Source organism: Vombatus ursinus, unplaced genomic scaffold (assembly GCF_900497805.2).
Source record: "Vombatus ursinus unplaced genomic scaffold, bare-nosed wombat genome assembly UNPS02005659.1, whole genome shotgun sequence".
Taxonomy (NCBI): domain Eukaryota; kingdom Metazoa; phylum Chordata; class Mammalia; order Diprotodontia; family Vombatidae; genus Vombatus; species Vombatus ursinus.
In genome coordinates, this window is record NW_020945437.1 from 17,100,858 (window position 1) to 17,117,704 (window position 16,847).

The 16,847-nt window shown below is 39.4% G+C and overlaps 1 long non-coding RNA gene across 1 annotated transcript in view; it reads right to left on the reverse strand.

The window, feature by feature from the left end:
• Nucleotides 1-16,248, reverse strand: part of LOC114032861 — a 34,816-nt gene extending 18,568 nt beyond the window's left edge. The window contains exon 1 of the long non-coding RNA XR_003567878.1: nt 16,097-16,248. This is a non-coding gene — a long non-coding RNA (uncharacterized LOC114032861). The remainder of the gene's footprint in view (nt 1-16,096) is intronic.
• Between the last annotated feature and the right edge of the window lie 599 nt (nt 16,249-16,847).

Here is a 16,847-nt window from a genome sequence, read left to right on the forward strand (position 1 = left end):
GCCATATATACCTAGGTGTGTATAGATAGATATTTAGCTCTATTTTTGTCCAGTAACATAAAATGTTGATCATTATAATAATAAGCAGAATTATGTTTTATGCTATTAATTCTCTCAGCCTCAGTTTCCTCTATCTCTAAAATATGGATGATAATAATAGTGACTGCCTCATAAGAGTTATTGTGGGGCTCATTGAGATAATGTATATAAAATGCTTTGCAAACCTTAAAGTACTATATAAATGCTAACCTTATTATTACTCTCCCTTTTCTCCCTTATCTTTAATATGCCTTTAAGTATATGCTCCTATTTCTTTATATTCTCTTTGCCCTTCTATTCCTTTTTTTAAAGTATATGTGTATGTGTATATATATATATATATATATATATATCACCAAAACAATATGGTAGTTATTTTATCTTTCCATGAAAATTCTTGTGTTAAGATTCCAACTAGTTAATTGAGAAGTTGCAGGATCACACAGTTGTCTATCTGAGCTGGAAGGGGCCGCTAACACCATCTACTCCAAACCCATAATTACGTAGATGAAGAAACTGAGGACCAGGATAGTTAGATGACTTGCTGAGCTGAAGTCACATGGATAGTGAGCAGAGGCATGATGTGGAGCTAGATTCCTTAACTCTAAGACTCATTCTTTTTCCACTGTGCCATGGTGCTCAATTCATACTCAAAGCACTCTGAGGGAAATTAGAAGCCACCTAGTCCTACCCGTACCTGAGTAGGAATCCACTTTCCAGCCCCACGAAGTGCTCATTCAGCTTTATCTTGAAAACCTCTCAAATGATTCTCCACATGCTGACAGAGGAATAATGGACTTGGGGTATAGAATGAGACAGATTAGTTTTGGACATGGCCAGTGCTGGAATGTATTTTACTTGACTGTGCATTTGTTACTATGGCTTGTCTGTTTGTTTGTTTGAATGGGAAATGGGATGAAAGAAAGAAACAATTAATTTTTGTTCATTGATTTTTTTTTTAACAAAAGGACAACCTCTAGTAAGGAGTAACCCATCACCTCTGGGGCAGTTCATTCTAATTTTTGATAGCTTTTATTTTGGTTCATCCTTTCACTAACATAAAAATCTGTATCCCTGAAATTTCTAGCCATAACTCTCCTTCTCGTCTCAAGGGCCAAACAGCACAAATATAATCTCTCTTCCATATAACAACCCTTCAAATACTTGAAGACAGCTATTGTGACCCCTCTAAGTGTTGTCTTCGTATACAGGCTAAACATCACTGATTCCTTCAACTTAGCCTTAGGCAACATGCTCTTAAGGTTCCTCATCATCTTACATGCCCTCCTTTGGGCATTCTATAGCTTGTTCATTTTATTTTTTGCCTTTCTTTCCTTCTTTCTTTCTTTCTTTCTTTCTCTTCCTTCCTTCCTTTCCTTCTTTCTTTCTTTCTTTCTTTCTTTCTTTCTCTCTTCCTTCCTTTCCTTCTTTCTTTCTTTCTTTCTTTCTCTTCCTTCCTTCCTTTCCTTCTTTCTTTCTTTCTCTTCCTTTCTTTCTTTCTTTCTTTCTTTCTTTCTTTCTTTCTTTCTTTCTTTCTTTCTCTCTCTTTCTCTTCTCTCTTTCTTTCTTCCTTTCTTTTTTGATGCCAGTAAATGAATACAGTGCTCCAAAAGGTAGCTCACCAGGACAGCATACCCTGGGACTATCATTTAACCTTAGGTAGACTCTTGTTGTTGTTTCAGTCCTTCCTGACCCCATCTGGGGTTTTCTTGACAAAGATACTGGAGTAGTTTGTCCTTTCTTTCTACAGCTCATTGTACAGATGAGGAAACTGAGGCAAAAAGAGTTAAGTGACTAGCCCAGGATCACACAGATAGTGTCTAAGGGCAGATTTGAACTCAGTTCTTCCTGACTCCAGGCCCAGCACTCTGTCCACTGCACCACATAGCTACCAAGGTAGTCACTATTCATCTCTTATATAGTCTAAGATTGCATTATTGTTTTTGTTGTTTCCATGTTTGCCCTGAATCAGGTTGAGTTTGTGATCCACTAAGACCCCCAGATCCTTTTCAGAACTGTTGTTTAGCCCTGCCTCACCACACTTGTTCTTGTGAAGATAATTCTGATGATTTGTTTCATCTAGAAATTTACATTTATCTCTATGCAGTTATATTTTATTCATTATGGATCACCATTTTAGATTATCAAGATCATTCTGGCTGCTGAAGTCTATCATTCAGTACTGGGAGCTCCATGCATGTATTATTCTGAGTCCCAGGTCACATGGCTAGTGATTAAATGAACCTAACCCCAGACTTTGGCTGCCTAAGATTTTGATTTTTTTTCCTTAAATTTATAGCTAGAAAACGTGAACTAGTAAGCTATTAGAGATTAACCACCCATATTCCATGCCTGCTACCAGGTATCATGTTAACAATCACTTAGAATGTTTAGTAATTGTCATTTTTTTAAATTTCATGCTGCCTGCACAAAATGGATTTCTGATCATGTGGCATCAATAATGCCCATTATTGAGAAAATGTGGATGTGTCTATCCTAATTGTTGTATTCTACCTAGGAGAAAGGGCAACACAGATGCCATTGATTAGGAAAAATAATAGAACTAGGGACAAGCAGTCCCCTTAGGGGCTGGGGGATAAGGATTTATTAAGGTATCTACAATGTGCCAGGCACTGCGCTAAGCATTTTTCAGATATTTTCTCATTTGATCCTCATAAAAATTCTGGGAGGAAGGTGCTATTATTATTCCTATTTTAGAGTTAAATAAACTAAGGAACACAGAAATTTAAGTGACTTGCCCAGTAAGGCACTGAGTAAGTGTCTGAGGCAGGATTTGAATTCAGGTCTTTCTGACTCCAGGCCCAGAGCTTTATCTACTGTACCACCTTGCTGCTCCTTCTTCAAGAAGAGGAAATGGCTCTGCATCAAACCACCTAAAACCAAAATGAACCATCCGAGTTCGTACTAGGATTTTTTAAGAACTTCATCATCCAATGTAGAGAAAAGCAACTGGAAAGGCAGGGATTTGAACAAGGAGACAATATCAGATCAGGAAGAAGAAGGATAAAAGGATTGTCAGGGAACTGATTGTTTGCCAGACTCAACCTGCCTTCCCAATGGTAGCCATGCTCTTCCCCTTTTCAGAACTGTATTGATATTGATATGGTCTTGGGTCAAATCTGCCTTATCCTCTCCTGATTTACACACATCAATAAGGCCATAGTGTCAGGCTTTACTGAATACTCAACCTTGTGACTGTTTCTCCAGCACAATTTTAAGACCTTTTTGAAGTGTGGCTTTTATGAATTCCTAAGATTCTCTTGGTTTTAAATATCTATCTCTGCCCCTTTATCTTGCAAAAAAATAAAATAAAGAGTCCAATTTATTGTGTAAAATTGATTCTGGAACCAAAGTCCATGTTTTTACACAGGTATGTCTTTTTAAACACTTCTCTAATATTCTACTTTCTTCAGTCATTTTGGTTTTTCTGTAGAAAAATTATATGAGTCCCTAATTTACAATCTTTTTTAAATGTAGGCTTTCTTTCTTTAATAGCAGAAAAGACTATTCTTTGTTGTTATTTTGAGGTTGGATAATGCTGTCTTTGAATGAGAAGAATTTTGAGTCTCTTTTTGTTAGAAGTCATGTAAAATCTTTCCATTTGCAGAATTTCACTTGTTTTCTGTTATACCTAAAGATTCAAAACACAGCCAGACCCACCTCTAATCCAGCTACCTATTTCTTCCTAACATGCAAATCATCCAAGAAGCATCACTCAAAAAAGACAAGATTTTTACCTCCTTGTCGTCCTAGGGTTTTCGTATTTTCTGGTTGTGGTAAATCAAACAGCAACCTAGAAAATCACCCCTACTTAGAATCACATACTGATTAGAGTAGCCAAAAGGAGTTGGGGTGCATTTGGTTTTACACTTTGGTAGACAAGGGGAACAGAATCCCTTTACAAAAAAATGTGCCAATATATGGTAAGCAGGCCTCCAGCATCTTTGAATTCAGGAATCATGAATAGGCTAGATAAGGATAGAGGTTAATAGAATTTCTTTGGTGTCAGGTGCTACACCCACAGATTCATCCATCTTTTTGGCTAATTCTGTCTCCTTATGCCACCTCTTCCCTCTGGGAGAAGGGGTCCGTTCTAACAAGCCTACATCAACCATAGTAGAGGGAAGTTTTCTTATGCAGTTTCCTGAAATAAAAGTATCTGATTCTTTTTTCTCTTTGGATATTTTTGGATTCCCAAGACTTCTAAGATTTTTCCCTATTCAATTTGTCTTCCAGCTTCTTCAGTTTACTCCCTATCTCATTGCAAATCTCAGTGGGGGCTCACCATGTTGGTGCCTGACTTAGCACACTACAGCTCAGAACTCCCAAGTTCAAACAATCCACCAGCCTCAGCTTCCTGGACAGCAGGGATTTCAGCATGCACCTGCAAGCCACAACCCACCCACCCCACCTCCATCCTCCTGGCTTGCATTTCTTCTAGATCTATTTCTTTTTTAATTGTTTCATGACCCTATTTTTCCATTTCAGTATTTTTGCCATTCAGTCTTATACTATATTACTATATTAATTGATATTGATTCATTTAGCTGCCACCATTGATATTTTCAAATTATTTATACTGTTTTCTGGTGTGCTGAGTTCCACCATCATCTCCTACTGACATTTTGCAGCTTTATTCAAATTTTTTTAGTTCTTCTCATGATTTTTTTTTTTTGCTATTTGTTTTTGTTACTGAGAGGAAGCGTAATACTGAAAGAACACTGAATCCAGGGACAAGACCTGGATTTGAAACCCACTTGAGTGACCTAGTACAAGTAACTTACCTCTCCAGGTCTAATTTTCCTCATCTGTCCAAAGAGGTTTAGTTCTCTGAATTCCCTTCTTACTCCTGATCTAAGATTCTACAATCCTCTAATTTCAGTTATTCCTTAAGGTTTGTCTGATATACATTTAATTAACAACAACAGTTAATATTTATGTAGTATTTTAAAGTTTGTGAAGTGCTTTGAAAATATTAACTTATTCTATCCTCATAACACGTAGGTGCTATTATTATCCACATTTTACAGATGAAGAAACTGAGGCAATCAGAGGTTGCATGATTTGCCTAGAATCACAAGTGGAGGCCATCTTTGAACTCAGATCTTCCTGATTCCAAGTCCCTCACTCTATCTACTAGGCCATCTAGCTGTCTGTAATTGTCTTTCTTAAGATTTAGTCATATTTTTTTGAGATTGCTATATTTTTGCTCTACTTCTGGTGTTGTTCTTGTATGCCTTTCTTCAGATGGGTTTTCCCAGCTTTTTTACTCATTTCATTGTTCCAGAGATCTGCATTTTGATTATTGTCATTTTGGTGACTTTAATTTTCTTGTGAAAAGCTCTACCAATTCTATTTCTTCTTAGTGTGTCTACAGTGATTATTGAGGGGAATTATGAGGAGCCAGGCTGTCTTGTAACATCTCGTTCTACCATTCAGTCAATTAATTGGGTATTTATTAAGAGCATGTTATGTGCCAGACACTATACCATTCTCATATGATCTTTTGAGATGCTAAGTTTAGGTAAGACACAGTCTTTTCTGTCATCTACCTTCTAGGAAGGTCATAGAGTATCACTCATCCACACAGATAGCATTATTACACAATATTGCATCAATCAATTAGTATTTGTTGAGCAGCTGCTATGTGCCAGGTACTGTGCTGGAAACTGGGGATAGAAATACAAAGAATGAACATATATTTAATCATAAGGAGTCCACATTTTAATGAAGATATGAATGCATATATGTTTGTATTATATATAATATATGCTGTTTTTATTGTATATGTATTAATATACATACACAGCATAAATGTCAAGTTAAAAATACACACATACATATATATAAACAAAGTTAAATACAGGGTACTGTGGGAGTGAGGGTATTAGCAGTTGGTAGAATCAGGAAGCCTTCATGCCCGTCCAGAGAGTGCCTATTAATTGAGGAATGGCTGAACAAATTATGGTATAGGAATGTAATGGGATACTATTGTGCCATAAGAGATATTCAAAGGAACTATTCCAGTAAAACTGGGCAGATTTATATGAACTCGTGCAGAGTGAAGTAAGCAGAAACAGAAGAACGATTTCTATAATGATAACAACATCACCAAAACAGGTGACATTCAAAGACTTGACTCTAATCAATCAGGCAGTGAAGAACCATGATTCCACAGGACCTATGATGACAAATACAGCCCACCTCCTGCCTGAGTGTGTGATGGGTTAAATATGCAAAATGAGAAGCATATTTTTGGACATGACCAGTGTAGGAATTTGTTTTGCTTCACCAAGCATATTTGTTACAAGTATTTTGTTTATTCTTTTTTCCCTTAATGATGGGAAGAAGAAAAAAATCAGCTTTTTTTTCATTAATTGAAAAACTAAAATGGAAGTTAAAAAAAATAAAGCCTTCATGCAGAAGATAGTGTCTGTGCTGCATCTTGAAGGAAGAGAGGTATGAGGTAATCAAGTGCCCTTTGACTACCCTTTTGAGGTATGAGGTAGATGTAAGAAAGGACTACATATCAGACATCATGGATGGCCAGTACAAAGGCACCAAGGTGGGGGATGGGCTGTTGTGAGTGAAGAAGAGAGAGATGGCTAGTTTCGATAGATCAGTAGTACCAACTGAGTGCTAAACTGAGACCAGCTTCACATGGTATCTTTTTTGTATGATGTGTGAATAGAATCAAGTCTAACTAAAAAGCACTGAATTTGGAGTATTCTTAGGCAAATCAGTTAAACTTTGGAAATCAGAAGGCCTAAATCTATGTTCCAGATTTGCCACAACATCAGAGTGATCTGTGAGAAGTCTCTTGACTTAACTCGGTCTCAAACTTCTCATCTGTAAACTGAGGACATGGGTTCAGACGACTTCCGTTGCCCCTTCAGTTCTATAGCCTATGATCTTTTGGCCCATTTCTGTCTTGCACTCCCTAGCTCTAGTGCTCTCAACCCAGAGAATCCGTGGTATAATGGGAAAACACACTCTTTCTGAAGTCAGAGGACCTGGGGTCAAATCTCCTCACTGATGTTTATTTTCTGGGTGGTGTTTGACAAGTCACTTAGCTCTCCTGGATCTCAGTTTCTACATCTATTAAAGAGGTGGCATCTTCTGCATGAAGGCTTTCCTCATCCTTCCCCACCCCCCAAATGCCGGTATCTTCCCTCTCAAGCTACTTTGTATTTTGCTAAGTAGTATTTATTTATAATTAGTCACTTAATATATTTATATTTTGTGTATGTTTTTGCTGTCTCCACCATTCAAATGAGAGCTCACTGCAAGTTGGAATTGTTTTATTTTTTGTACTTTCATCTCTGACACCTAATACAGTGCCTACTATATAACAAGTGTTTAATTAATGCCTATTAATTGATTAATGGGGTTGAATTAGATGGCCTCTGAGTTCCCTGCTAGCTCTGGGTCCTGTGACCCTCTCCTGGGCGAGAAAGAACTGCGACTTGAAATCCCAAGGTGGCCATTAGGCCCTTTCTACCCAAGGGCAGCTGTCTAGATGTGAGATTTCACATACATACACACACACACGCGCGCGCACACACACACACACACACACACACACACACACACACACATACACACACACTGGCCCCACCACTGTGAAACTTTAGTTTATCAAAACTGGGAAGAGAATCTAACTTGATAGTTGGGGGAGGGGAGAAAAAATCCTATTAAAAAAAAAGACCCTTAAATCATGAATATGGTGACTGCCAACTCTTCTTGTCTTCTTGGAGGTAGAAAGAGCCCTAGAGGACAAGGTTTGCTCTCAGGAACTGGGGTCGGTTCTAGTGCGAGTCCTGCCAGGTTCATTTTGCTGGCCCCATTCAAAAGTCATTAAGGTCTTTTGGAGCTAGTCCAGCCAGGAGCTGGCCTGGAGAGAATGCAGATTGTCCTTGGCTAAGAAAACATTATAAGGTAAGAAGAAAACCTTACAAGAACAATGCATTTTTAACTATGTTTTGATGATTTTTCCCCCCTTGACTAAGGGTGTAGGCTGCAAGGGTGGGGAACCCTGAGGCCCCATGTGGCCCTCTAGGTCCTCAAGTGGGGCCCTTTGACTGAATCCAATTTGTTCTGTGAAGTTTAGATTCGGTCAAACGGCCCCACTTGAGGACCTAGAGGACCACATGTGGCCTCGAGGGCCCAGGTTTCCCACCCCCAGGTAGAGATACAAACACACACACACACACACACACACACACACACACAAGTTGGAGAGGGATTTGGCTTATTCTGTGAGTAGAAGAGGGATGGTCCTAGAGGGAAAGACTGGAACCATTGGAGGGAAGATACATGGAGAAAGACTGACTTTCAATTAATTAGCAAGTGTTTACTTCACTATATTCCAGATACTGTGCTAAGTGCTGGGATTATAAAAGCAAAAGTGAAAAGTCCTTTCTGTCAAGGAGTTTACATTTGAATGATGGAAACAACATAGAGATATGGAAGTATGTACAGAATAAATGCAAGATGAATATAAGGTAGTTTGGGGATAAAGGGCCAAAGGAGAGGAGGGGATTGGGAAAAAGCTTCATGTAGAAGGTAGAACTTGGGGTGACCCTTGCAGAAAACCAGGGATTCCAAGGTGAGGGGGAGGTCCCTTCTAGGAATGGAGAATAGCAAGTACAAACGAGTGATATGTGTGTGATATGACAGGTAGGACACTACAGCTGAACTAGAGTCCATGGGAAAGAGTATTCCGAAGGAAGACTGGTAAGGTTGAAAGGGGCCAGGCTGTAAAGAATTTTAAATGGATCCAAGGCAATTTCAAAGGACCCATGATGAAAAATGCTATCAAGCTCCAGAGAGGGAACGGATGAACTCTGAATATAGACTGAAGCATACTCTTAACACTTTATTTTTCTGGGGTTTTGTGTGTTTTCTTTTGCAACATGGCTAATGTGGAAATGTGCTTTGCATGTCTTCACGTATGTAATCAATATATTGCTTTCTCAAGGGGTGGGAGAGGGGCAGGAGGGAGGGAGAGAATTTGGAGCTCAAAATTTTTAAAGATGAACATTAGAAAATTTTAAATCATAACTGGGAAATTTTTAATGAAATAAATAAAAATATATTTTTAAAAAGAATTTTACATGCCTGATAGAAGAGATATTATTTGATCCTAACAGTAATAAGGGGCAGCTAAGTGGTACAGCAGACAGAGTGTTGGGTCTGAAGTCAGGCAGATGAGTCTTTCTGGGTTCAAATTTGTCCTCAGACACTTACTAGCTGTGTGACCTTAGGCAAGTCACTTAACCTTCTTTGCCTCAGTGTCCTCATCTTTAAAATGAGCTGGGGAAGGAAATGGCAAATCGCTCCAGTGTCTTTGCCAAGAAAACCCCAAATAGGATCATGAAGCATCAGACATGACTGAAAAATGACTGACTTAACAGTAATAAGGATACATTGGAGTTTATTGAGTTAATGGAAATTTGGAAGAAGGCCTGGAGAGGGGAGAAGTTGAGGTAGGCCAACCACATTGCCATAATCCAGGTGGGAGATGATGAGAACCTAAACCAGGGTGGTTGGCTATGTGAGTAGAGAGAAGACAGATGTGAGATATGTTGTGGAAAGAGAAATGACAAGATTTGGTAATTGCCTGGCCATGTGAGGTGATAGGAGTTGAGTACGACACCAAGGTTTTACGCATGTATGACTGGAACAATGTCAGTGCCTTTACTAATAATAGAGAATTTCAGAAGAAGAGTTGGTTTAGGGGTAAAGATAATTAGCTTTGTTTTGGACGTGTTGAGTTTGAGTTGACTACATGATAGCAAGTTCAGAACATCCAATAGCCAATTCATGATGTGAGACTAGACCTCAGAAGAGATCGTGGCACGATATAGTGATATGGCAGTCAGTCATCTGCATCTAGATGATAGTTAAGCCCATAGACACTGATGAGTTTATCTAATGAAAGGGAATATAGAGAAAAGAGGGCCAAGGAAGGAACCTCAGGGTATCCCACAGATCGTGAGCATGATGAACTAGCAAAGGAGACTGAGGATAGGTAGGAAGAAAATCAGGAGAGAGAAATGTTGGGAAAATCTAGGCAGGAGAAAGCCTCCAGAAGGAGAGGGTCATCAACAGTGCCAAGTTCAATTAGTTTGGCAATTAAGAGACTGCTGGTAACATTAAAGAGAACAGTTTCAGGTGAGTTGGTTTGAAGTACTTGGCAATAATCTGCCTAGTAATGTAATGGGCAAAAAAAATGAGCTCCCTCTCACTGGAGGTGTTTGGGCCAAAGCTGTATGGCCACTGGCCAAGGGTGCCACTAGGATGGATTCGTCCTTAAGGAGGGGGCTGGACTAGGTGATCCACTTGGTGTAGTGGAAAGAATGCTTGACCTAGAACCAAAGGGTGATCTCAATTAAGTCACAACCACTTGGGGCCTCAGTTTCCTCATATTTAAAATTAGGAATTCGACTAGTTGTATTATTCAGGTGCTTTCTAGTTCTGCATCTTAGGATCTCTGAAGTGCCTTTAAATTCTAACATTTTGTAACTCTCTGAACATCCTCATCCAAAGGATTGATGAGGTATTTGAGCAAGTCATTCTACCTCACTAGGCTTCAGTTTCATCCATAAAAGAGGGATAATGATAACTGGCTTAACTATTCCACAGGGTTGTGGTGAGGATTAAATGAGATAACATAGGTGAAAGAACATTGAAAATTATATAAAGAGCCCTTCAAGGATTAAGATAGAGTGTAAGTAGTACCCAGTGGGAGAACTAAGTTCTAGAAGTAAAGAGGCCTGGGTCCAAATCCTGATTCTACCTCTTAATGGCCATGAGACCTTGGGTAAGTCATTTTACCAAATTCACTAACCCACCCTCCCCCACTGTCTTCAGTTTTTCATCATCAGAGAAATGCCAAGTGTTGTACTTACCTCAAAGACTACCTTGAGGGTCGAATGAGATAACACATAAGAATACACCTAAATATTTTAAAATAGTGTATCCATAAGAATCATCATATGAGAGATATAGAAAATGAACTAAATAAACATGACCTTTGTCCACTAGGAATTTATGACCTAAGATGTACAGTACAAAAGGAAGGAAAGAAGAAAGCAAGCATTTATAAGAATTCACTCCACTATTTGCCAGACACTGTGCTAAGTGCTCACAAATACTATCTCATTTGATCTTCACAACAACCCTGGGAGAGGTAGGTGCTGTTATTATGCCCATTTTACAGTTGAGGAAAATGAGGCAGAGACAGGTTAAATGACTTGTGCAGGATCACACAGCTAGCAAGTATCAGAGGTCAGATTTGAACTCATATCTTCCTGACTCCAGGCCCTGTGGGGTATCCTCTAGGACAACTAGCTATCTCAGAGAATCACAGAACATCAGAGCCTGATGAGATCACAGAGCTCATTTACTCTGATCTCCATATTTTATATCCTACTATTCTACTGAAGTTATTATCGCAGTTTTTTTTGCTGATTCTCTTGAGTTTTCATCATGACATTTACAAATTGGGTATCATTTTTTCTTCTCTTTGTCATTGTTTACATATTTACTTTTTTCCCTTGTTTTGTTATTGCAATAGCAATTTCTGGCATTCTATCATATAATAGTGAGGAGAGGGTCCATCTGTGCTTTACTGTTATATTTATTGGGAAAGTTCATTGTCTTGTGTCTCCTCATTGCAAGTAATATGTGTGTATGTATACATATATACATGTATGCGTATATAAACATGTGTACATAAATATTGTGTTTATTAAATGTATATATACATATCTAATATGAACTATATTAAATGTACATTTTATCATGTTAAATGAAACATATTTTATCATATTACAATGACTCATATACCTATGGGGGGTGTTAGTGTGTGGGGTTTGTTTGTTTTTTATTTGTTTTTGCAACCCTCTCATTTTAAAGAGGAGAAAAATGAGTGTTATGTAGAATGACTTTCCTCAGGCAACACAGTACATTAGTAGTAGAGTTCTGACTCAAACCCAAGTCATCTGTTTCTAAGTCCAATGTAGGTTTTAGTCCTTTATAAGGAAAACAAAATTATAAACAGAGCTGCCCCAAAGTAGAGTGTACTGACTTAGAATGGAGTATGTTGCCCATTATGAGAAGTCTTCAAGGAGAGGCTGGATTGGAAATACAATGGGTCATCCTTTTAAGGCAGGGATTATATGATTCTTTAAACTGGGTTTGTGTCAGTCTGGGACACAGAGAGTAAAGTCATAGGGGAAGAGTGCCTCTAATCAACTTTTAAAAACTATTCTTAAGCATCAAAATCAGACTTAAGAGAGGAAAGTAACTGGGGCATTTCTTTTCAGTGTATTAAGATAAACTGTTAAATTCATTGTCCAGGGGTCAGATGGTTGGTGGAGGTGCAGAAGGAAAGGCATAGTGGACACCCAGGAGGCAAGTAGGAGGTCATTAGAAACCTGTGGAGGAACCAGAGCTGCATCAACTGGGAGTGCATGGAGGAGGATGTGGCTAGGAGAAACTTCTGTGAACTACAGCTATGGCTCAAGGGAAAATGCCACAGCTTTAGAGTCAGAAGACCTGAAATTAAGTGTGGATTCTTTAGGCACGTTAGTGCCTGGTGCCTCATTTTATTTATCAATAAAATGGTGAGAGAAATTAATATTACACTATTATATTAATAACTAATGGTTAATTTGTGATTCGCCCTTTTCTTTCTACTTTTAAGATTCTACTCCTGAAAAGGTCAGATAGTCTCTGAAGGGTGTAACTGTGTAAGGCAATCTCCTCCCAGCCCCAGGGCATCTCTCTGGCAGGGATCCTTCCTTTTTGTTTACTCTTTAAACGAAAGGCAAGCTTGGCTAAATCTTTTCCCCAGGATCACATCTCCTTGTCCAGGATTACCTCCATTAAAGTTTGGGACAATCCAGCTCATAAAGGAAAAACCAGATAGAGATGTCTGGATGCTGCCCAGTTTGCTGGAGGCAGCTGAGTCTCAAGATCAAACCTCATTCTCATCAGAAAGAGCTGAGAACCTTTAGCCCACCTCCTCATTAAATGTCCACCAATCAGGGTTGAGTTTCATTTGAAAGGAGAGTTTCCTGTCAGAAGGTGTATACACCTGATTGAAGGTGTTTCAGAGTCTCCCTTGGATTCTTTGGTTACCAAGAGAAACTGCTGACCATTAATTTATTGATTATTGGCTAGCCTAATTAATGAATTGATTAATAATACCTGGAAACCTTGTTTTATTCACAACAATGGAGATAATGACATTTACTCTCATGACTTCGGGGAGGTGTTGCAACAGTCAAATGAGATTACTTATTCATTGGGCAAATCACAGAATCTATTCTGTCCCATGTAAAACAGGGCAATAATTGATGCACTGTTGTTATCAATTGTGTCTGACTCTTCTTGACCCTATTTGGGGCTTTCTTGGCAAAGATGCTAAAATGATTTGCCATTTCTTTCTCCAGTTCGTTTTAAAGAAGAGTAAAGTGAAGCAAACAGGGTAAGGTGACTTGCCCAGGGTCACACAGCTAGCTAGTTAAGTATCTGAGGCTAGATTTGAACTTAGGTCTTCCTGACTCCAGGCCTGCCACGCTATACATGGCACCACCTAACTGCCTACCTCTTAAAGAGCTATTTTGAGACTCAAATATGATTATGCTAGTGGAGTGTTTTTATTACAAAATTTTGTCAGAGGTCAGTTCTGCCTATGCTAAGCTTTTTCACATGTAGTCTGCTTTTCTTCCCTTCCTCCAGATTCTCTCACAGGAATATTATTAGTGATAATTGTCATTCACATGGTGCTTTAAGGTTTGTAAAAGTCTCTGTATGTATCTAAGTGTTAGGATGTTCCTGTGATGTAGGTACTGCATATATTATGAACCACATTTTACAATTGAGAAAACTGAGGCTCAAGGTAAGTGACTTTCCCATGATCACACAAATCAATCAGAAAGAATTAATGAAGCACTCACTATTTAACAGGCACTGTGCTAAGCATTGGAGATATTAAAAAAAAAAAAAAAAAAAGGCAAAGATCTCTCTGCCCCGGGAGTTTTACACTCTAAAGGGAGGGACAGTATGTCTGTACAAGATATGTACAAAGGAATGTAGAGGTAATCTCAGAGAAAACCAGGCAGCCAGGAAGAACCTCCTACAGAATGAGAGATTTGAAGTGAGTCTTGAAAAAAGCAGGAGAAACTGAAAGGAAGAGGTGAGGAAGGAGAACGTCGCAGGCATGGAGGAGAGCCAGTGGAAAGGGTATGTGTTCAGCAATAACAGTGGCGAGCCAGCCAATGTCAGTGGATCCTAGAGTTTATATAGGGTAGCAAAGTTTAAGAAAACTCAGAGGAGAGAAAAAAGCCAAGTTGTAGAAAGCTTTAAATGCCAAACTTTGCAAAAAGCTGATAATAAGTGTTGAAATCAGGAATCAAGCCCAGGTCTTCCTGGCTCCAAGTCCAGCACTCTCTGTACCATGCCCACACCACCTCTAATGAGTTACTCACTAATGCTTGGAATTTCCTTTTAACTGGACAACCTCAAGCATTAGCTGCTCCCCTGTTCACGGCCCTTCCCTTTCCCTCACAATATGAAGAACAACTCCCATTTGTACTACACTTTCAGGTCTACAAAACCCCTTCCTCATTTTGGTGTTGTTTAGTTGTGTCCAACTCTTTGTGACCTCATGTGGGGTTTTCTTGGCAAAGATCCTGGAGTGGTTTTGCCACTTCCTTCTTCAGCTCATTTTACAGATGGAGAAACTGAGGTAAAACAGGGTTAAGTGATTTGCCCAATGTCACACACCTAGTAAGTATCTGAGGTTGGATTGGAACTCAAGAAGATGAGTCTTCCTGACTTCAAGCCCAGAACTCTTTCTACTACTCCACTCAGCTGCCCTCCCCTTCCTCATGGTAATCCTATAAGGTAACTGGTGCAAAGATTTGTCATCCCCATTATATATGATTATATATGTTTTATTATATATTATATATCATTATATATTATATTCCCACTATATATCCCCATATATAGATGAGGGAAATGAGGCTTATAGCAAAGTAACAGAGTTACTAAGGTTTGTATAACTATGCCTCCTGACTCCACACCTGGCCCTCTTTCTAGAGTTTCTCACTGCCTCTCAGAAAGCTGCCAAATTCTTTCCCACCTCCTCCCACCCTCAGCACTCCCAGAGGTGTATAATTGCTGTCATCAGCCTGTTATTAAGCCCCTAAATCTCCACCTCTCTCCCCTTCTTTTATTTGGAAGAACACACGGCTTCATGATTGTCCTTGCTGATAACCATCTGCTATTGGAGATGTCTTGGTTGGGTTGGAGTGAGGTGGAAGCTAAAAGGGGAAATTGATGTACATTGGGATGACAGAACTATGAGCTCTTGGAAGCTGGAATTTGGGCTGTGGCCACAGGTGAAGTCTTTCTTATCATTTGACAGAATGAAAAGGAAGAGCTTAAAAAAAAATAGGCATTATCTAGTTAGTGGTTGTTAGTTAAGAAACGATCCCAAGGAAACCTGCTTCTCTTTCTGCTCTAATAAATAATTTCTTAAAAGACCATTTCAGAGTGTGCTTGTGGATATTTAAAGCCCCTTGTACTGCATTGGATGGGTTTGGATTGGCCAGACAGGATGAGGAGTTGAGAGGTGAAAACTATGTAAGAGGCTCTTGTGAACAGAGATCCAAGAAAGCCGTTCTAAAGACCTCCAGGCCCTTCTGTCTAGATTCTTGCTTGTCTTGGAGGTACTTCTTTGTGGAAGGAGCTACCAGCTACAGGAGGTTCAGCTTGATGGCTTAAAAAGAGCTCTGAAATTGTATTCAGAGGACCAGCTCTGACAATAATTAGCTAAGTCCTAGGTCCTAAGCCTCCGTTTCCCCATCTGCAAAATGAGGGAGTTGGTCTAGTTTGGGGGGGTCAACCTGGGGTCTATAATTTTTATAATGTAATAATCCATTTCTACATAATTGGTTCCTTTTGTAATCCTATGCATTTTTAAAATAAATGTTAAAATATTCTAAGGAGAACCTACCCGACAGTGTCCATGACACATGATGAAGATGAAGAATCGTGTACTGGAGAAGCTTGCCCCCTCCTCCTACCTCTGGCTTTCTGTGTGCCTCTGTAGCAGCTGTGTCTGAACGGACCCTACTCCCAAATAAGCCTCGGCATTCCCCTGACCGATCTTCAGCTGTCAAGGAAGTGGGAGCGTGAGCCTTTAGCTTTCTTTTCCTTTCATTCTCTGCCCCCAGATAACAATCAAAGTTTCAGAGCTGGAAGGGACGTCAGAAATCACCCGGTCCAACCAAAACTGAGTAGGGAATCCTGCCTTCAGTGTCTTGTTGAAAGTACCCCTCCCTTCAGCAGCTTATAATGCTCATAATATTACGTTTTGAGGAGTACGCTCCTCTCAACAAACATGCGAGGTCGTGATCGAAGAGCTCGCTGTGTCCGTTTGACAGATGACCAAAGTGAGGCTCAGAGAGGTCGTGACTTGTCCCCAGGCACCCTTTCTATTGGTTTCAAACCCAAATCTTTTGATTATGAGCGCTTATGCCTGACACACAATAGGCACTTAATAAAGGCTTATTGATTATTGATTAAGATGATAGGTCCTTTCCACTATACCGTGCTATCTCTAACATACTAAATCCATTCCTCAATCATAGACTTCCTCTTTTTAAACAGCCCTCAAAGTGTACCTAGTCTACCCTTAACCTTGAAGACATACTCACAATGGCACTTATCCCACACACTCCAGGGGATTATATATTGGTACTTCA